Raw genomic sequence first — 23,613 nt, 5'->3', positions numbered from 1 at the left:
AAGTCTCAGCTTTGTAGGCCTTTGTGTGAGGAGCAGCATGTTGCTCTGTCTTTTTTCAGGTCCTCTCACAGTTTAAGAAAACCTTACGTTGTGTCAACGGGCGGATCCAAAATTGATCAATCCAGTGAGTTGTTTGTCTTGTGTGTCCCTGTGTTGTGGTGTGATGGACTGCCAACCTGTCTACTGTCCACCCTGCCTCTCACCAAGTGACAACTAGATGAGGCTGCCTTCCACCCCCACAACCTTGAAAAGGATAAAGCAGATCCGAAAAAAAAATATGAATGAATTAAATTATCCATGAACTGCTAAAAATAATAAAAAAAAAAGAAAAGTAAAGGAACTGATCTCAAAATGTAGCTTGTAAGCGTTTTGTGTGTGTGTGTGTGTGCTTGTGCGTATGCATGCACGTACCATTTTCCTGTGATACTTTAAAGGACCTGACACTGACTGACAGGTAGCAGTGAGTGTGCTATCACTGCCAGACACAGCAATCTCATTTACCTTGAAATGAGCAGCTTCTGGTCTGCCACTTTGCAGTAAAAAAGAGTGTGTGGTGCGATCAAAGTTAACAGTCTTTAGACTTTACCTGTCTGTCAGAGGTTAATGTTGATTTTATTTGATTCTGCTAGGGTGTAAGGAAACTGCAAGAGCTTTGCAGATGAAGAACAATATTGGATGCCATGTAAACGTCCTTCAGCTACTGTGCAAATATGAGAAAAAATAAATAAACGTGTTGAAAGAGTTAACGAAAGAAGCATTTAAATGAAAATTGCTTATTTAAAAAAAATTATCATGGAGAGAGAAGAGAGCAGTCCATAAGCAAAGCAGTGATCAGTTGTAGGTTTGTGTAATGGTAGGAAATGAATGCAATGGTGGAATTATTGCTAGATATTGCTGTAAAGATATTGGCTCCAATAAATCCACAATTTTTTCACTCATGTCCTTCTCAAATGTGCTGTCAGCACTCGGTGACCTTGAGTATTTTGGGCACTAATCTGTGAGGTAAGGACATCTATGGCTGTGAAATTTGAACTAAACCACTAATTCAATTTTAAAAGTGAAACTCAAATTTTTATCGTCAGTACACACAAGAATACATATTTGAAGCATTTAATTCTTTCTGTTTTGATTACTATGACTTACAGCAACATTACACAACATTATGTCAGGGCATTGTCATTGAGAACATGGCTTACCTGACAGTTATCTGGTCATTCACACAGTCCTCAAGGAGGATAACCCATGAAATGTTACTACAAAAGCTGACTCTTGACAAAGTGCTGCAAGCTCCAAGCATATTTATGGAAAGTTGAGTGGAAGGAAAAGGTGCACAAGGAACAGAGATAACCACAACCTTGACATGATTAGATAACATGGCTATAACATTTTAATTCTCTCAACTCTACCATAAACACCTGACTATTGACCGCACTTGAATATAACTCGAGAAAAATAAGGGGTGCATAATTAGGCTGCACTTGTCTATAAGCCGCGTGTGTCCAAATCGTACCATGTTATATTTATACCGAAAAACGGTTTAATAAAATAACAGTAGCACACAAATATGTTGTGTAACTGCTTTTTCCAAACAGTGCCTGAAACATGGCTGTTTTAAAAAAAGGAAAAGTTATTGGTTGCTATTTTCATCTTTGTCCCACTCACTAAAACCGCCCAAGTTATCCTCCTCAGTGTCGGAATTGAACAGCCTCACACACACTTCCTCAGTCTCTCTTTCGTTGTCGCTCTCAATGTCACTTTCGTCTCACAATTTGCTTCTGAGCTTGTGCAGGCCTCTTCATCGTACAGCAGTCTATAACCTTTACAAACCCGTTGGTATGAAGCAGTTTATTAACAGCATCGCAGTGTTCAAATTGTGTGGCCTAGAGTCCGAAAATTATGATCATTTTTAAAATTCACCTGCAATCATCTAAATTTCTGAGACACGACACTAAAAACGATCTGGCCTTTCATCAATTGTATGCCATACATATCAAAATGAGCATAAAGTCTTGAAATATGAAATATATAATTCTGTCTTCTGCAATTATTAAAATAAATTGGCTTTTCAGTTACATTCAAATTTCTTGAGATACACCTATACATCATCCAAAGTGATTTTACTAAGTTTTCTTCTGAATAAAATGTGGAAGTTTTTCTCCCATTTGAACATTCTCAAGTTTACATATCCTGAGCAGACACATCCTGCTGGTGCTTGGTGGAACAAGCCAGCTCCATATTACTTGCTTCAGTAGCTTTTGCCTTCAGTCTGGTCATCAGCATGTAGAATGCATACTCTATTGGATTTAGGTCAAAGGACTTGGCCAGACAAAAGCTCTCCACTACTTGCCCATAAAAAAGTTCCTTGTCAGCCTGTTAATTTCAGGCCATTGTTCCAATTCTTCAGCCCTCATACTCGTGGATAATTAACACAAAGAGCTTCCAAGTTCGCCACAGTCCGCAGAGTACAGACACCGTCAAACATGCTGAAGCCTAAGGAAGCAGCACTTAAGCTGAAAAGCAACCGTTACATTTTACTGCAACGTGCTTGAGCAACAAATGTTGAGACTGTTTCCTAATACAGTCCACAAAGCGCGGCACATTTTTGATCTAATTGAATTTTTAATCTGCTTTGGTTTTATGTTACATAACACTTTCTTTTAAGGCATTTTCTAAATGCAGACGTGTTTTGTTACGCAATTAGCAACGCAAGCACAACATCATATAACACGCTCCACCCAGCCATTCAAGATCCAAGCTTCCGCTCCCAGCCCAAGTCTGCAGGAGAGGGTGGAGGAAAAGACAAACAATCCTTTTTTTCTCCGTGTAGATAAGTGTCTGTGTAAGTGTTTTATAAGACAAAGGACTATTAATATGTAGCCACTGATTTCAAAATACTCACTATGCTATCGAAATTGAATTGTTTTATGTCTTTTCAATGACATTTATGTATTTATTTTTGCCTTTACAACAAACAAACTCTTACAAGTCAAACTCTTGACTTTGAAATCCATTTTTATAGCTCGTACTGCAAAAAATATTAATTACACTCCTGTGACACCCCCTGGCTTAAGGAAAAGTAAAGTCTGAAGTAAAAGCAGCCCCAGAATCACTCGTTTCGTAATGAATTGCTTTCTGCAAAACTGATGATATTTCAGTCCGACTTCAAATGCGTTTACTGGGAATGGGTGAGAATTTAAAACCATTGATTTCAGGCGGTCTTGCCGAGTTCTGAGAAGAAGACATCTGATAAGAATGGCGCCACGGCCGTCTCAGAGCCTGAGCTCAATCTTTAATCAAGGGTCATTGTGTTCCACACAGCAGCCCCAAACACATAAAAGCAGGTAGAGGAAGTGGTAAATCATACAGGCATTGGGGTCTAATTGGCCACCAGAATGAGCCCCAGCCAAAATATTGTTTTCCCTTGGCGCTATCTGCTTCCATCTCGTGGACTTTCATAGAAACTGTGGCTTCCTGTTCAAGGGTGTTGGCCGCTGCATAAGTACAACATCCCCTAGTCTGTAAAAATAATCTTCAGGACCTTGTGTAGGGAAAGAAAGAGGGACAGAAATACATTCTGGCCCCGGAGGAAGAGCTTCCCCTCCAATTCAAAAGGTTTAACAGCTTCCTCTTTAAACTGGCAGACAGCCAGCATGCAAACAATTGTTTCTGAAAGAATCTGTGGATGATCGACACTCTGAACTGGATCTTACTATTAAAATTTACATTTTTTTCAAAATAGAAAAAAAAAGGGATTCAACACTTGAAAAAAATACATTCTTCATTTTAAAGCTAAAATTTATTTTAACCTCTAAATATTCAAGAGGAGGAAGTAGCCACGGGCTAGTCAGAGATAAATTTTATTAGTATCAAAAAGATCATTTATTTCAGCAATTAAATAAATAAATAAATAAATAAACATGCTATATAGACTCAGTAAAAAGGGATACCGTCAAATGTTCTAATCCCTATGGCTTAAACCTAACCATCATCTTCATTGTGCTTAATAATTTGCCTGTACCTGTAAACTATAACGGAAACCATAAAACACTGGAACAGACAAAGTGTTGCACAACAAACGTCACACAGCGAGTACCGGAGAAAGACAAGATTGCTTTATGGGTCACCACTTTCTTTGTGTCCCTGTTTGTTTTGCCTCCCAGTGCAGCTGCTGCTCAGCAACAGGCAACACAGGTGACTGGAGACGCAGCAGCAGGTGGACAGCTCCCAACATCATCCTATCAACCAGCTGCAGACTGGAGTGCGTCAGTAATTGTTTGCGCACTTAAGATAATTTGCTTAGCTGATAAACTTCTTGATGCACCGCCGTAAACAAGAGTTAGCAAAATGCCAGGCATGTTTCATTGTTTTCAAAATGATGCCTTTCGATGTGTCTGAACAACAGGATTATTGTGCTAATTATTGTATTGTTTCAGTCGGGTCCTTGAAGAAAGAGATGTGATCCTGATTTGCATAAAGTAAGCAATATGACACTTATCAAAGATTACATAAATAGTTATGTTGTTAAAAACCTTTTGTTACATTGTGAAATGAGGTGGTGTTTTTCCTCTTAAGAAAGTAATCAAGAAAAAAACTGGAAAAAAAAAAAAAACCTGTAGACATTTTGTCAAACATTTTAAACACAAGAGGACAGGTGATAGATCGATCGGTCAGTTTATGCTGACACTAGCTCTAACAGTCCCCAACGCAACCTCCATTTCTTTTTTATAGCACAGCGCAGAGTTTGGATTAAATCTGACCCACGTTTGAATTGAGAACACTTGATAATTGTAACATTTGTTATACGTTAGTTTTAATGTTCCAAGAAGATTAATTTGTTCATTATTTTTGTGCATTCACCGCATCAATAGATGAGCCCAACAAAAGCAGCCCTAACATCACCAAACTAATACAAAGCCTGAAACAAAGCTTCATTTAGTTGATGGAATATTGGAACGGAAAACTGACCAGTAATCGACTTAAAACCGTACATAAGATGCAAACATGTTGATTTGTAGATACCGAGAGGCACAACAGCGTTTGTAGCCCCAGGATATTAAAACATCTAAGCAATTTAAATGTCCATGATTCCATTTCTATTAGATTGCAATCGAATTGAACAATACCACGCAGTTCCTTTATGATCGCCTAAGAAATTGCCACGGCATAAGAGGATATTGTAAAAGAATAATCTGAACAGTAGTCAATTCCACTTCCAGGCGTTACCTCATTATAAATCAACATGCATTTGCTGCTGTTAGACAGTAAACCACACACAACCTCTACCAGGAAAAAAAAAATAGTCACCAGTCAGGAAAAGAAAGACTCATTCCTGAGGCCATTTAATACAGTTAGAAAAGGGCAGCCAGACGTTTGTTCCAATCTACAAAAACGTGCACAACATCACCTATGCGTTAAGTAAAAGCCAGCGCTGTGTTAATCATTTGGACTTCACCTTCTCTCTACAAGCACAGTGAATCAAACTATTACACTTTTCCCCGCAGAGACACATAGTCCTGTTTATTGCCTTTCAAATCCCACCTTTATTATAGCTTTTGAGAATATATATTTTAAGCATCCTGGAAATAATAATAAAAAAAAAAACATATTGCATTACTATAGCAAGAAATTATGCTGATGCATTTACTTTAAATGTCAGAGCATCACCACCTTTGTGTACTTTGGTGAATCTAGGACTGTAATAAATGCAAATTGTTTTCACTGACATTTTAGAGTCATATTAGGTGCACTTAACTTTAATGGTTTATTTTTAGTTCAAAAACACTATCATAGCTGAAATAAGTTTGGAAGAGTTAGAATAAATAAATAAATATATATATATATATATATATATTAACTTTTTTTTTTTTATTCTAACTCTGGTTCGAGTAATTTAGGGATAGATTTCAGGTACATCTCAAACTATGTAGCTCTGCCAGAGTGTATTTCAGCTATATTTTGAAAGTCCAAAATTTTTAAGGAGAGGTGAAGTAGTGATACTAAAAACAAATTCCACAGATTGAAAAGTCTGTTGCTCTGTAGCTCTCCAGCAAGATGAGACCTCTGCCCTTCAGTGATTGTTACAATTAAATATTAAATGTATATGAATAATTACGCAAAATGGATGACAATGTCGTTGTGAATAAATATTACTTTTCTTTGCCATTTCTGTAAAGGTGAATGGAGGTGTTAACTAAAGGAAATAACAGCGTTCATACCATTCTGTCTTAATTGTGACACGCCTGAAGGAAAATCTTTACCCTCCTACATAAAATGCTCAACTCCATAGATCACACTGCACAGCTGTAATGTGTACTTTACTCTCTGTGCTGCTGACAGGGCTGAGAAGGTTGTTTGTGTTGAAGATGGAGCCATTTTATGAGTAGATTTCGAAATGATGGTTCATTTCTTAGGCAGCCAAACCTTTTTTTTTTTTTTTTTTTTTTTCTGGTTAATGTTTGTTAAAAGGGTTCTATTGTGTAAAATCAACTTTTTTTTTTTTTTTTTTTAGCTTTATATCATGTTACAATGTTATTCCCTCAAAAATACTTGGAGTATTGCGTATTGCTTTGATTCTTTTGTGGCGTTTGAAAAATTCTTACATTTTCTGTGGCAGCCATTTAGGGCACCTCCATTCTTGCTCTCACAAAGCTCTCTGTTGCTTCTCCGACTATGCTTCCACCTCGCAGGGCACCACGCCCTACGCCTTCCCCACTCAGCTCCACCAGACTAGTGGCAGCAGGAGTTAGAAAACACCTGAACTGCAAGTCTGCTGAACTCATTACAAGAACTACATCTCAGACCAGCGCTCCAAAGAACAGTTCTAAACGGCATATTGCAAAGGCATTGTTGTGATGACGTGCTGAAGGTAGAGTACCTGACAGAGTAGGAGCTTCTTCAAGGGACAGAGGTCCAATTTTAAGGCATCAAATTGCGAAGTCAATTTTCTTTTAAGTTATGTTCGACATAGACAGCCTTTTTATAACAACTCAATGCAACATTAATGTTTGGTTCTGCTATGAAAAGGCACTAGATGTGCCTGGAAAGGACATAATACCGCCCCTTTAAGCTAAAGTGTTGTGCTAATAAACAGACAGACCAATATCAATATAAGTTTACTGTCCAAATAACACTGCAGAACCAATTGGGCTTACAGCAGCTGTAAAGACAATCTAACCTTGTTTACCTAATAATTTTAATTGACATTTACCTAAAGCATCTGGTCCCTGGGACTCAGAGGAACTACACTGCACACATAAGATGTCTTTTAAAATATTTTCAGCTAATTTACTCAATTTAGCAAAGGATTAGACGCCTTATGTTTATCTGGATAAGGACCAAATTTGAAAGAGGAGGGTTACGCACAACCAACCAAATAAATGGAAGCTCTTTTTTTTTTTCCTCGCTTTCAACTTTAGAGCTGGCAGTTTTCCCTGCGCATTTAAAAGTTGTTTTTCCTACACAGTCTAAAGGAGTAAATGTTTCCTCTCTGGGTTTTGCCCTCTGAGTATCGGTGCAGACTGACATCAATCCGATGCTGCATCAGTGGAAGGAAGCCTCTTGCTAATTGTAAACAGGAGAGGGAGGTGAGCAGCCTGTCGAGCAGAACACAGATCTCCTCTGCAGAGTTGCAAAGTGAAACACTGATTAGTGACGCTACATTACTCTGCTTTGTCCAAGGGCAAATGTTTCATATCAGCTAGCTGTCGGAAAGTGGTGCACACAGACATCAGCACTCATAAATGTCCTGCAGCTGAGTGTGATGGACACTTTAATATCGCAAATTTTGACTCCACTGAAATCACAGTCAAATTATAAGCGAGGCAAAATTAGTAAATTGGCGATTCTTTACGTCCCTGAAAGATGCAGATGAAGATGAAAAACTGAGACTTAAGTAGATGAATGCAATAATGGATGAAGCCATCTGTACTTTATGCATTTATGTGCATCATTGGTCCTCTGAGCAAACACAAAATAATAAAGTTCTGTTGAGTTTAGCTGTGCGCCGTCACATAAAAGCACCATCACTAATTTTTCACATCATCCTTTAAACCTGTTCCAATTGTTATGCCCTTATTAGAGAGCACCCCATCTCAGTCTGGAGCCATCACCTCTTCTATACCCCTCATATTCCATTCATGCAGCTTCATCCATTAGTTTAATTAACTCTTTGGCTCTGGGAACTTGCACTAAGCTACGGCTTCAGCACCTGGCTATTAGAGGAGGCATACTGTGACCACTTTCTCGACTCACTAGCGAGAGCAGAACTTTAATGATGATAATGCCCCGCTGGTCAGTCTAAATCACTTCAGTCCAATTAGAGGAACCAGGATCTATACATGCTGTTCTCTTTGTCTTGTGTCAGTTTTAAGTACACATTTGGTTATGTCAGAATAAAACTCCCCAATTATGCCCAAGAGATTAGGATGTCTATATAGCTATTTGTCAAGATGTGCTGGGTCTCTCTTTTGGCCCAAATCTATGCTTTTTGAATCCTGTCCTTCCATCGTCCATTGCACTAAAATAGCTCTTAAGACTGCTTTTTATGGCATCTAAGCACTTTGAATCACTGATGTGCCAATCAATCAGCCAGTAATCACAGTAGGGGAAACTTCCCTTGATCGCCTCGGACCTCTGATCCACATATCCTGTAAAGATTAATCAGATTTTTTATTTCTTGTTAATAAATGTTTCACAAGTCTTGCCACCGACTCTTAGTTGGATTTAGATCTGGACTTTGTCTGGGACATAGTCACTTGTCTATGTAGTTAAGCATTATTTAAGCCACTAACATGTTTGTTTGTTTTTATTTTTTGGATCTGGTACTATAATCTTAATATTGAAAACTTAAATTAGGCCTGTTATTCTTTTCCCTCTTAACAATGGTGTTCTTTAGGTTCTTCTGTCATAAAAGTCAGATTTGCAGAGTGTTCAAGCAATAATGTCAACCAGACCTCTCACACTAGGATTGTGCAGATCATCTGGAGTTACCATCAGCCTATTGGCTCCTTCTCTGATAGATTTTAAAGTTAAAGTAACTGACACTGAATAAAATACAAATGTGCTTCCCCTGTCAGGGAAACTGCCACACGTTCATTCTTAAATTTCATTACTGAATTAAAATTGAAGAAAACCAAATGGTTTTTGTAAAAAAGAAATAATAATAAAAAGAAAGTCTTATTTCTGCATCTCCATCTAAATCTTTTCACCACCCAACATCTCCAACAACAGACGGTGGCTGGGTAAGCCAGGATTTATTTGCCAGGTTGCTTTCTTAAACCAGACATTTCAATGTTTCAATGTTTTCAAAGCACATAATTTAAATGGTAGTCATGAAATGTACTAGCAATTTAGGAAATCCATGAAAAGATACCACGATGACAAGGAGAAAGGCAGTGTGCATGTTCGCAGTGGCTACTCTTGGATCTTTGCAACGAGAAAAGGCATTCAGAATTAAAAAGGCAGTTCCAATAGATGATGGAGAGAACGATGAACAGCTGCAGATCAACCTGACCAAGTGTGGACGGGCCAGACTGAGCCATGCTCTGAGGAAGAGCCAGAGCACCATAACCAGGTACAGCTTAAAGCTGACCTGCATAAAATAACTACACCACTGCTTTTTCTGTTCATTCTGGATAACAGGGTGGAGTATGTATTGCTGCAGGTAGACAAACAGCGTGAGCACCCGCAAGTTAGAGACTGCTGTGATTTGGGTTCTGATCCATTCCAAAGCAACTTCTCTGAATACATCTGGAGGAATTGCTGTGGACTGGGAGGCACAGCATGGCCACAGATGGGAAAAGGGATGGTACGATAAAATAAAGACAGACTGCCACTCAAAGCGTTAAACGCAGTATGTGCAGAATGCAAAAGCTTACAGCACAAGATCCAAGTCTTTTTGCATCTACAATATTTAAAGAAATAAATTCATACAGTGTGATGTGCCTCTTAATATTGGAGTAGCTATGAAACATTTAAGCATTTTTATGATCTTTTAATTCTTGCAGCCTATTTTTTCTATTTCCCAGCACAGCTGGTTGGCCCTGGGAAAATAAGCACATTTTCTTAAAGTTACAAAAAGCACATTTTGTTTTATAGAGCTTTGTTTAAGTAACTTAGCATAGTGATTACATATCATTTTAGCAGTGGTGAAAAATGTCTGATTGTAATGCTTGCATGCATCTTCTAACATCGACATTATTACCTGGACAAGTGTATTATTTATTTACAGTTCAGTATTCGCAGGTTCACCTATTCGTGGATGTTTCTGTGGAATGCAAATCCCAATTATTTATGGAAAACACACCTTGTGGATCTTGATGTAATGCATATCTAAAATAGATTTTTAAAAAATGCAGTTTGGGAAGCTGACATACCTAAGTTTAATGCAACCTGACACACTATTGGCTGGGGTTTGCAAACCAGCCAGTCCAGGTGTGCCATCCAATTTCCTTGGAGATGATTGGCTGCACCCCCAAAAATGGAAATAGAGAAGACTGTAGGTATTAGCGACTGTGGTCGTGCTAAGCCTATTTCCACTGCATGTAGTTATGCTAATTAAGGTGCTTATAATGTTTTAACTATTAAAATGGCCAGTTATGTGTTTTTAGAGAGGATCTCAAGTGATCTGGATTGTTGGCTATCCACAGGCAACTCAGGTTTCTAAACCTCACATATATTGGGGGTCCACTGTATATATATATATATATATATATATATATATATTTTTTTTTTTTTCCAATACACTATATTGTACTTATGTGACATCTCATTCTTAACCCTGGGGTATTTAATGTCAGCTCAGCGTTGCAGCTATGACAGCTTCAACTCATCTTGGAAGGCTTGCCACAAGGTTTAGGACTGTATTGATGTGGATTTTTGTCATGTCTATAAGGACCTTACTTGGTACATTAGTGCACAGTTATGTTGGAACAGCAATGCACCCTCCTCAAACTGTTCCCACACAGTTGGGAGCATGAAATTGCCCAAAATGTCTTGGTATACTGAACTAACAGTTCCTTCGAGTGGAACTAAGGGGCTGAGACCAACTCCTGAAAAACATCCTTACACCATAATCCCCTCTCCATCAAACTTTACGCTTGGCAGAATACAGTTGGGTAACTTCTTTTCTCCTACCAACAACAATAAAAAAAGCATTAATTTCAACAATAATCTCAAAATATTTGAAAAAAAAATGATCGATGTAGTTTTTCTGTGATGCTTAGCTGCACAATTACACCATTGGATGCAACTGATGTAGCAGATAGTTCAGATTAATTTAATGTATTAAAAAGTACATTTTATTTTTAAAGAAGTATTCTGTTAGAGCAAAGTCAAAGCAATCTCAATAAAACACGTGGATTTTATGAATCCAAGTCCGACACGGAATTGCTGTTGGAGCTTTGGCCAAAATACAACAGCGCAATTGACTTTGCCATCCCCAAATTAAAGCAACTACAAACTGCTAAAACTGTGAAAACACATCCTGGAGACTCCGACTCCAAACGTGTCATCATTCACCCAGCAAGCAGCTGGTCATTAGCTATGAAGGGCAGAGGGGGCAACGGTAGATACCTGCCAGAGGGGCCACATCCTAGGGACTGAGGGACGTGCTGCTAGGAGAACGAGTTGACTGTGGGTCACTGTATAGCGATAAACCAGGACAAGCATAAGGAGGCTGCTGTCTCCCAAGGTGACAGAGGTTATGAGGCAAACAGAAACCTCTCACATACCTGTCTGTCAAAGCGCCAGCATAAATCCATGATATGAGGCTGGGACTAAGGACACCATTAGCTACATTCAGCTGCTAAAGGTGAAATATTCCCTCTCACACAATGACCCTCCTCAGATGATACAATGCATTGAATTTTATTCCAGTGGGCTGAATATATTATTTTGTCAGAGTCGCTCATTGAATTGTTAGGGCCTTCGGTGTAATTTTATGCTGTAACCAGCAAATGTGGGGATAATCAAATCTCCCTCACCCTGAAAATAGAAGCACATCTGCTGTCTCACAGGGAACTTACTGACAGTATAATCCATGTTTGTTTTATTTGATAAGTGTGAAAGCGGATCTGTTGATTGTATGTTCTAGTTTGGATAAAGTTGTGGATGTACCTCAAGAAATGCATGGCATGCTCAATCAGAAACTCATTTTTCATCAAAAAGTGGGGATCAATTAAATAAACAATGTGTGCACAAGCAGCGTGGGGTTGATAACCACCCATGCACCGCCCTGACATTGTAATTACCTCCTAGAGGATTATGAGCTATTGTATTTCTCTAGTGCTCCAAAAATAAGCAGCAAATATGAATAAAGAAATACTAAGACAAAGACATTTATAATGAAACGAGAGCACAACAAATAATAAAATGACAGCAAGTGCAAAGACCGCTGAGCACTAAACTGTATCCTCAACAATTCTCAAGGTATCAGTTATTGCTTCGGCGTCTGGGGAAATAAATACTGCATAACGGCTGTGGAAAGCCTATGTTTGAATGATAATGGTTGCATAGAACAGGTCATGGGGTCGGCACATTTAATAGGTACCTTCCTTTTCTGTGCATGAAGTCCAAGCTAATCCAGTTATTAATGTGAGGTATTTAGGACAGAGACCAAAACATGCACCGTCTTAGCATAACCTCCAAAGCAGAGGAAAACACCAGCTCGAGCCAAATGATCTTTCAGATTTGCATCCGTACACTTTGACCTGAAGTAAACAGACACATATCTATTTACTCCAGCAGTGACAAATTGGTGGCACAAAGTAAAAAATGTATCTCCACATCTTAAAGCAATAATTCTCCCAGAGGTCCTGTCAAAAGGTTACACACAGTTAATACCTTACCCGCAGTAAATAAGTTTAGGTGCCTGGGCTTAAATTAACTTGTTTAAGCCCAAATTAGTTGGTCCAACAGCAAGTCGGAAAGGTTCCAAGACCAAAACAGACTTCTACAATCTCACAACTCATACTTGAAAAATATTACGTTTGATGAGGTGAACGCGATTACAGAAGGTCTTTAAAGGTTTCCTAGGAACTGCAGTTTCCAAGCTTCCACCTCACAGAGCTGCCCTTCCCCGCAACTCCCCCACTCTGCTCCTTCAGATCAGCCAGCAGAAATTAGCAAACACCCAGTAGAACTGCACATCTGAAGAGCTCATTATACGAGTTACTTCTTAGTGCAACACCGGTAAAAATGTTAAGGGTTTAATAACAAGACTCTGACCAATACGGGTTAATAGATGATTTCCTGAAAGCAAAGTTTCAGAAAGAGCNGNAAAAATTTAAAGAAAAAGATTTCAAGGCTTCAAATTACAAAATCAAATTCATTTCAAGTCATATTTGCTTCATAAAGCGTTTTATAACAACTGAAAGTAGCACATTTACTTCACTGTGCTACAAGGTGGCACTATGTCCCTGGAAAATACAAAATACTGTCCCTTCAAACATTTGTGACGGTCCTAAAATATGTAGACAGATGCAAGTGATTATTTTAACAGGGAGGAGGCAGTGTGCCACCAATGTCCTTTCTTTGGGAAGCAGATACTAAGAACAGAACGTGTTAAGCATTTTGGCAAAGTAACTATTGGGCATGGTAGTAAAATGCAATAAAAAGCAAATGTTTTGTAGCAGTTTAAAGTAAAAAAAAAACAACCTTTCATTTTATCTTTTTAACTGATTGTTAAAACCAACATAAAAAAAATAAACTGGAGGAGCACACTAACCAAAGACAAATGAAAAAGAAAATAAAACTAACCTTACTAACCTAACCCTAAGCCTTTCTCATCTGGCAATTATACTTATTTTTTTTAGTCCCTTTCCTATCGAGTATAAAATTACTCTCATCCAGGAGGGTCCAAGTCTAGTTTTCGAGAGCTACCATCCTGCAACTTTCAGATGCATTCCTTCTCTAACGTACCTGGATCAAATGAATGGCTTGCCAGAAGGCCTCTGCATAGCTGAGCTACTGCTAGTTAGGGAAGTCAACCTTACTACAGTAGATTTTCAGGCACTTTGTAGTTTAACTTTGTGGTAATCGTTGGCTGAAATTCAGGCGCTCCATGGCTGTTGCTGCAGGCCCACCATATAAGATGCAGCCACCTGGAGTTTGCCTGAAGGGCTGAACTATTTGCTGCATGTTTCTTCTGTTCTCTTTCTGCTGACCTTTCTATGTATTTACAGTAGATAAATGCCAGTGTCACAACAAAATACACACCCTTCCACCCTCCAAAAGAGAGAAATAATCTGGTAGTTCCCAGTAAAAATAGATGTATGCTCCATTTCTGGATGTACGTTTCACATAGAAAACTCATCGGTGCTGCACTGCATCCTACCATCAGCTCCTATGTAAATAAACAACTTCTGTGCAAATACCAACCAAATGCAAATATGTCAATTGTTTAAAGGTTAAAAAAATGTGTCCACATAAACCAGAATGAAATCTATGTAAATGAAAATTGTTTTAAAACCACTGAAGTCCAATTAATTCTTGATTTTTGTTAGCTTCAGCCGTCATGGCTAAATCATCTGGATTTGAGTCAAATAAAGACACCATGAAAGCCAGAACTACTGCGTCAATCATTTTTACAGAACCTCTCAGAGCTATCCCTTCACCTGTTCTACTTCTATCATATACAAATGGTTTAAGAGTCAACGAACGTTTGGATTTTTCAAAGCTCATGAGTGTTCTTATGGGACTTTTAGCCTTAGGTAACCCAAAGCTGCTAATTAGGCCACAAATCACAAGACTGCACATGACCACATCCCCAGATGAGAGCGGAGCTAAGCACAGGGAGAAGACATTTTACATCAAACCTTAATCCAGACTGTGTCTCACTCACACTCTTCGCTACCCAGCAGCATCCACAAAGAAGAAAAGCCCGCTCAGAGCTGGTATGTGGCCAGCATTAGGAACAAGAGATGATGGGGAAAATTAAAGAATAGAAGGGAGGGGGGAGCTCACAAAAAGCAGAAGAAAATTGATTCCTGGGGAGAGGTGAATGCTGGTGAAGATTGGCCAAATTCATTTCAAAATTAAAGATGCTGGAGGCTGGTCTCTATGTATGAGGACTAATAAAAAACACACACACACACACATACACACAAATACAATCCCTAAGAAACACAATAATTTTAAATTGTCAGTTGCCCCTCAGAGATCTTGTTTGTCATACCTTCCTACAGACAAAAGCTCTAAGAAATGAAAGCTAACTTTATTTTACGTTTCGACATACAGAATTGAAAATATGAGCTTGGTGATGTTACAAAAGAAGCTCACGGTTGAAAAGGCAAAGACAGTGTTGTACACATGGATGACTGACAAAGTAGTCCTTTGCCTTCTGGCTTTCAAGTTTCTCTCTTCAACCGAATGTTAAAAATATACTCCAAAAACAAACGTAACAATAAAAAATTGCTCAATTTATTTTCAGCTTATTTTCAAAAAGCTGGACACAACTAAATCAAAGCTTCTTTTGTAAATCCTGCTTAATGCATGTGTAACATTTTGATCTCTGAGCCTTGAAAAGAGAAAAAATAACAAGAGATTGGTGAGTAAATTTAATACAGCGTGAAGGGTTTAGACCGGTGCGGATTTTAGAATGCAAAGAACAGCTTCTACCCCGATAATTTTGTGATACATCTACATTATTTACTATGCCTCGCAGGTATTTGAGCTCGCACTTAAATGAGTCATGAGACTCTGGAAGATAAAGGACAACCAGGCTGAGTGATCTTTCCTTTACCTGTTTGAGAGAGTATAAGGCTGAATCAATCTGAATTTACGACAGCATTTTCAGTCTTTGGGGAAAGATTTCAGTCCCAGTTTTGCTTTGGATTTGAAAGTCTTAATCGCAAATAAAACAGTGTTTGAAGTTACTTAAGAATAATTGCCAAGGTTTGGTTAAAAAAAAAAAAAAGAAATTCTCTATGATCAAAAATGTATGGGTTTGTTTAAAAAACAAAACAAAAAAAGATATCATTCACTCCGCAGGCACCATTAGCCTGGAAACTAATTCAATACAAGACGGAAAAAAAGAAGGCCTAAACCACTCTCCTCTATTGCAGTCTCTGTTCTTGGCTTTCCCACTCAGCAGCTATTATTCTTCCGGTTCTGTAAATGAGGCAGGGACAACAACAGCTACCTGTTTGCAAAGCAAGCGTCCTTAAAATTTAGAGTCCAGACAGAAATCAATAGCAGCAGTGTAACTGACTAATCCAGAGATAGTAGTATCGGATAAATGGTCTAACAAGACCAGGAAAGTATAGGTGATGCAGCACAAACTACTTCCACGCAGCTGGTGGATGGAAGTACATACATACACACACACACACACACACACACACACACACACACACACACACACACATACATACATACATGCATACATACAGTGCCTTTGTTGTTTTTTGATAAATTGCATTTTATTCTATTTTCAGTTGTTCTCTACAAAATATTTTTCTCATTTCCTGCCTCCTGCCATTTCATTTTGCATTCACCTTGGCTGCAATCCTGTTGAACCTAGCAGCTGGTCTTTGCTTTTGAATTATCCTGGATTACTTAACGTGAGTCAGGGTTACACGAGAAACCTCAATCCATTTCACACTGAACAAGCAATTATATATATATATATAAAAAAAAAATGTTGCCTCATGACATAAGGATAAGCTTGCACACCTTTCCGAACAGTGCCATCATGCCACCATTACGACCTTACCCCCAACAGTTAACTCCTCACCTCTCGGGGGATGTGTACTCATTATAAAGTCAGTCATCATGATTATGAGTTTAAAAAATTTTTGCTGAGCCGCTCTCGAGCTCATTTCAGTTCATCAGCATAACCCCATTAGAGCGGGAACCTGTGGGCTGGCAATCTCGCATTTCCTCAATATTGCAGTCCCAGCAGGCTGAGCATGTCCACATCCATTAAGTTGGACCTAAGCCACCAACGAAGCCTAATATAGTGCCACGAGGCACACTAAAACCACGCGACACCTGAAATTTAATTAATTAGCTTTACACAACAAACTGTCAGTTCAACACATCAATCTGCCCTAAACAGGGAAACTGGAAAAATTGGTTACACTTATCATAGCGATTGTGCTTTGGGGGTCTTGTTTTTTACACATATCAGACACGAGGGCCCAGGACACCCATCCTCTGGACATGCCACTGTAACAATACAAACAATCAAGTCAACAAAAACTCAGTTTACCCAGGGTGCAGGAATCTCTAATTTATTTCCTTCCATAATATATTTACCTAATCTAGGAAAGGAAACAGATTGTCAGAGGCAGTGGGAAGTAAGATGATTTGGAGCTCAATTCTGCTAAATTGGTTGCTGCCAGCGTGATACATCATGGAAAATTAAGATGCCTCTCCCCAAGCACAGAACTTCAGCAGCCATATTGGCACATCTGTCAAGGGCCCACCCCTGACAGAGACAAATTGACCAATTCTGGCACACAAAGGCTGATCCAAAGTGCTAGCAATAACCAAGATGAATAATGAGCCAGCTCTGGCTCCAGCAAAATTCATTTTTAATAATTAGTGTTCCTGCACCTCTCATTTTCTCAGAAAATGAGTGCAGGTACATCTACAGGTTTATACAACACATCAGCAAGACTGGAGGGATACAGATGATGTTGTGTGTTAAGCTTCCATCATCACACAGAATGACTGCAACTTGAAAAGCGGGGTGGAAGATGGATGAATCTCTCTCTGTTCTCCCAGGAGCCGGAAATTAATCAAGTCCAGAGAGCTCTGTGGTGTGGGGCTGCTGTAAAGAAATGTTTCAGGATGAGCAGGATAAAGTTCAGAAGGTCAAAATAAAGGAGGGAAGAAAGGAAGGGATGTTTGGTGGCACCGAAAATTGCATTTACTGACAGCTACAGTCCACGCCTCAATTTTCTGCTTGGAACGAAGTGGAACTCGAATGCTAGTGAAAGGGTGAATATTACAAAATGTCTGCTTTTCTCTGTACTTGACATCTGGCAGTGAAGCTTGTTAAAATACTACCAGAATGAAAGTGTGTGTGTGTGTGTGTGGGGGGGGGAAATAAATAAATAGATGCAGGTGTTCTATGACTGTAATGGATTGTGTGTTGCATTCGAGAGCTGCTCCAACTAATTGATTAAGAACATAATTAGTACTCAGTAAAACAGTCAGTCACAATGCTTTTTGAGTTACTATTGTAGAAATGTCTACCAACTTGTGCTGGAGTACACAGAGGCCCTTATTGTAGTACGCAACAAGAATTCATAATTGTCTGTTGAGTTGAACAGATTGCAATTATATGCAAATGAATTGTAGTTGGAGGATAAGAGCAGACTCTCTGCCACGGCTTGCAGAGCACCAAACGCCTCCGATTGCACCGCTCACCTACTAGCACCACTTTCCTCCAGGTCCCTTCAAAATACCCTCGACAGACCTGATCCCACAGGTGGCACCAAAACATCTCTCGAATACGAGAACGTCAGACCTCATTAGTTGCATTGCTAATAAGAAGTCTAGTCAACACATGCCAATGTTAATGGATTAGTGTGATAAATTCTCACATAAATCCACAAATGTCATGCAAATTTTAATACATTTTTTTCCAACTGTATATATACACGATTGAAAATGTTGTTCCCCCTTGTGCACCTTGATTCTTGTGACCAATAAGGATTCAAAACAGAATTATTTAATTGTATTAATAACAATAATTGTTATTAGAGTCAAAGAACCCATTTTCTTACAGACTGAAGTGAAGTACCTTAAATCATCAGTCAGTACAAGATATTCTGCAGGAGACAGTGTAATAGTACTTGCTGAAATCACCTGTATTAAGTGTGTTGGGAGGGAGAAGGGGGTATTATGTACTTTCCAGCACATGGCAGCATGTCTAAAGCGTAATCAAGTAATTATATTGCCTTTGGTTGTTATGGAAATGTTGCATATATTAAAAATTATTTAAAAGAATTTTGACTTTGCATTATATGTTTTAATGCCTTAAAATTGGCCTTTGTCTCTTTAAGAAGCTCCTGCCCTTTCCGACACTTCCACTTGAGCTAATTGCTGCTGCTAGCCTGGTGGAGTCTGTGTGAGGAAAGGCATTACAGCTGCAGTATGCACGATGCTGTGACAGCCTGGTATGAGAATGATGATCTGTGAAAAAAAAGAACTGAGCTACTTTGCTTTCTCTAAGTTCTCCCAGCACTAACTAGTAACAACCAATCACAGCCCGCTGCCGAGTCTTAGTGTTTGTCAATCACAATCTTGTGTGGCGCCGCTCATTGCCCTCTCCCTTTAATGTGATGAAAAAAAAATGCTGAATAGAAAGCTGAAAACAATTCAACCTTGAGATTGACTCAACAAGATAATGAGCCAGACTGAGTGTTTAATATCTTAATCACAGTACAGCATCATGTGCGCTAAATCGGTATAGAAATCCTACATTCTGTCACTAGATGGCAGGATAAATTAAAATTAAACTAACTGTAGTATTTCATGAAGGGGTTTAGCATAAATTGCTCTCCAGGTTTAGATCCAATTAGACTTTATTGTCATAGAACAATCAGAGCAAAACTTTCAAATAAAAAAAAAATGAAACAAATCTTATGAATCAAATCAGAGCGAGCGCTATCTGAGGTCCTTGCAAAGGCAACTGGTTTTAGCATATAAACTAGTCTTTCTTATCTAAGAAGGAAAAAAACTGTTTTTATCTTTATCCCAGAAGACGTCTTCCCTGCATCCCTGGATAGAAAGCCCCATGCTTTACCCTCCAAGCTTGTCCCCTGTGCTGCTGCATAGTCGGGGAGTTTTGCTTTAAACTCAAGTGCTTCTCGTACAAGGAGGTCTACTGGGAGCAATCCTCCTCTCGATTCATTACCTCCAGGAGTCAGGGCTCCTTCTGCTGGGCACCATGACAACATGGCATTGCTCTTTTCTCTCCAGCCTTAGGACGTGGGGGGTGGGTGTTTTGGGGGTTTACAACATCAGAAACAAAGTGCACTCCTTTCACATGCACCAAACTAATTTAACATGAATCCCCAGGTCTAACACATCCCACCTAGCTGGACAATCTACAAGGGAATAGAGACATTTTGAAGTTAGTCTGAAGAAAAACTTTTCTCCAAAATCATTCAAGTGTTTTATTAGAATTTCTCACAGTAGCAATATATAGGAAACCTCGAAAGATGCCTCCTATAAGAATAAAACTTCTTTTCATGAGAAGCCCGGCAGCGCTCAAGCATTTTTTTTTTCTCCCGGTCATAAGGAGACAAGTAGACAAAGAGTCCTCCTGTCTCACTTGCTGTCATTCAGCTGTGCACAATGAAAAAGACAGTGGCGGAATATTTTAGGAAGAATAAAACAAGTCACAGTTCAGCTTAAAACTAACAACATTAAATTACAAACGTCTGAAGGACAAAATTGCCACAACAAAAACAAATACATAATTTGTCAAATTATTATCCATTTATGTGATGGTTCAATTACACTGCAACGGATATAATAAACCGGTAACTGAATCAAGGCGTCAATAAATAAATCCATGAATAATAAAATTGAGAAATAATTAAAAAAACATCTTTCATAATATGACAAAAATCAAACAAATTTCCAATATTTACTGGGACTCAGTCCATCAAGACCTAATTTCAAACAATTAATTCAAGAGGTGCTGCAGCACAGAAGCAAGCAATAATAAAATGAATCAATCAATTTGCCACGTCAAATTTTAAATAATGACTTCCAAAAAATATTTAGTTGTGTATTTTAGAAAGGACTTGCAAATGTAAATAACTATCAAAGCATAGTAGTTGTATTTTGTAAATGTTCTTTTCACAATTTATGTTTTACATTTTGATACTTTTACCCCGGCTTTAGCAATTAGCATGTCTGTTGGTAAAATACGGGAATAGCTAGTTGGCTCTTTTGCCAGACCAGGGCTAAGAAATGGGGTGTAGGGTGCAGACCTCCACATATTGCCCAAGCTCTGCAACTCCGTTTACCGAGGACCTGGAGGAAGCAGGGAGCTTTGCAGGCAGCAGCTTGATTGGAATTCCCAGGCTTTCAAAACAAAAGCCTGGGAATTACATTTAACAAACAGAAGAAAGAGCGAGCATCAGCTAGAAGGATAGGGATTTATAATATTATCCAAGTTGGTAAAGCTAAAGCACACTCAGCCGGAATGTCAACAATGACTGCTTTCATGTTTGAACCTACTTCAGACTGATTTAAGAGTATGTTGGAGTGTTTGAGTCAATTCTGCTAGAACTATACAAATAAATTCAACTTACGTCTCACATAAGTAATGCTCAAATACAGTCGTTGTAATTTTTATTTTTTTTGTGTGTGTGTGTGGGATTTCTTCTTATTTGATTTTACCTGCTCCCAAGTTAAATAGTTTTTTTTTTTTTTTTTTTTTTAAGCAGAAGGTTTATGAAAGCATGCTCTATCGCACTCTACAGTGGCCTCCAAAACTACCGGTACATCTATCACTTGGTACAGATGCAATTATAGTTATGAAGAATCAACATTTATCTAAGAATATTTATTCAGTGATTAAAAAGGAGGACATACTTCCCTACAAAATCCCTGGCATCATTACCATATCCTATAAAATAAACTTTACTGAAGCACACTTAATGTACAATCTGCCTTGCAAGATGATGATGGCTTCAATAAACGTCAAATTCCGAACTTCCTGTTTCTCTTTCTTTGCTACTATTTGAAATGGGACATGCAAGAAAACATATCATTCGATTAAGGCAGTGTTGATATTTATATGTGAGGAAATGGGTGTAGGTTAGTTTTGTTTTTCATGCGGTAGCAGATTACCTCTTGGCCACGTCTCCCTCAAAAATTAAATCTGTGTTTCTAAGGACTCGATGACAAAATAAAGCCTTTACTAGGTTTTAGTAGCATTTCTATGAGTGTGATTATGCAACTCCAATAAAAAAAGGATTTAAGACTTTGTACGCATATTTATTAGAAGTGCATCAGGACAACACAGAATACACATAAAAAGGATTAAAAGGAGTACGAGCGGCGTACCTATTCAGATGTGCAAGCTAATGAAGTAGCTTACATTTCAAGTTAGGTGCTATTTTACACAAAGAAGAAATGATGTAAAAACTGTGTAGTCTGCAAAGTGTTTACTTTCTCTGTGCATTTACTGCTACGACTATAACTACTTTGCTGCTATTTTTATTTTTGCTTAGTACTTTCTCCACTCTGCACATCTGCAAAAAAAAAAATTCACTTTAATGTGATTTTGTTTTTAGCCAACACGTTTTAAATTTTGTCCAAACCTAAATTTTGCAAGTCCACTTAATCTCCAAACGCTAGTTTTTAAAAGTGTGTCAACACACTTACCGGTGCTTCACAAGAATTCTTCTCTCTGTGCAAAAACCACACTAAACATGACCAATAATGTTGTTGTTTTTTTCTATCACAATAAATATTATCATGCAATATATACCAGCAAGGGCCTAAAATGCCAATATGTGTAATCAACTTTTGTTCTTCTGTGACGAAAAAGTTTGAGCAGCAGCAGAACTGAGGGTTAATTCAAAGCCAAAACAAACAGCTCTGGCAATCGAGTACCGTGAGTTACCTAATCTTGTTTTGTATCCTCTAAAGTACTAATTAAGTTGGATCAACATAGCAGTTGATTGAAAATGACACTTCATTCACTTCATTATGTGAGACATGAGTGGAAAGATTGCTAATGATCACGGGCAACCTCAGTGAAGTGGAATAAAACAGTCGGGCTGAGGGGAAATATAATCCACACGTATCAGACAATTGCAGGCTCTTTTGGTGGCTGCAGCAGCTTGTCAAGGTGGCTTCCATCCAAACGTACACAACTGCTGCATGAAAAACAGACAGCGGGAGCACTATCTCTGTGAGGCACTGCACTATTAGTGAGTTGTTAATATGAAAAATCACCCAGATGCAGCGCCTTAAGCTGTATAATCAATTTGCGGAGGTATACATCATTAATTCCTACATTCAACCTTTAGTTTAAGCAGTGGAAAAACACTGAGTCTTATTCAACACAGCCGAGCAAAACGGCGAGAAATAATCCAGAAAAATGAAAAGTGCCCGCTTTTTACAGCATTTTTACATTTCAATCCATTCTTTCTGATCAATACTATATACTTGCTGAGATTAAAGTAATAAAATTCATCTTTTATTATGGATTGACTGCTGCACTTCAGTCTAAATGACGCAAGTTAATTCAGGTGCAATCTCATAATGCAAAGAAAATGAAAATCGACTCATCTTTGGGATGTTAATCTGCATTTCTTTACATCGAGAGCTGGCATGTTTTCGTATCTTTTTTTTCCCCCTTCTTCTTCCATTCTAACGTGCCGTTAGAAGGGGATCAAACTTAATGCTTCTGCAAAGGCACATTAGGGTACTCCTGACTGCTGTGCTGTAATTAAACCAGAACAATAAATCAACAAGAAAGCGATCAGCGGCAAAACCAGCCCGGGTATCGGCGAAAAATATAAAACCGGCGATAAAAGGAACAAGTGAAACTAACAGAGATGATGTGAAAACCTGCATATATATATATATATATATATATATATATATATATATATATATATATATATATATATA

The 23,613-nt window shown here is 38.4% G+C and overlaps 1 protein-coding gene and 1 long non-coding RNA gene across 2 annotated transcripts in view; both read right to left on the bottom strand.

The window, feature by feature from the left end:
- LOC106953607 (protein tyrosine phosphatase receptor type G) overlaps window positions 1-23,613 on the bottom strand; it is a 161,000-nt gene that overhangs the window by 93,599 nt on the left and 43,788 nt on the right. The gene's annotated exons all lie outside the window — the stretch shown is intronic.
- LOC106953608 (uncharacterized) overlaps window positions 13,077-23,613 on the bottom strand; it is a 16,987-nt gene continuing 6,450 nt past the window's right edge. Inside the window, exon 3 of the long non-coding RNA XR_001426228.1 lies at window positions 13,077-13,170. This is a non-coding gene — a long non-coding RNA (uncharacterized LOC106953608). The remainder of the gene's footprint in view (window positions 13,171-23,613) is intronic.

The sequence above is a fragment of the Poecilia latipinna genome, unplaced genomic scaffold, assembly GCF_001443285.1.
Source record: "Poecilia latipinna isolate Pla-1442-1.1 unplaced genomic scaffold, P_latipinna-1.0 Scaffold592, whole genome shotgun sequence".
Taxonomy (NCBI): domain Eukaryota; kingdom Metazoa; phylum Chordata; class Actinopteri; order Cyprinodontiformes; family Poeciliidae; genus Poecilia; species Poecilia latipinna.
This window is presented reverse-complemented; position numbering and strand designations above follow the sequence as displayed.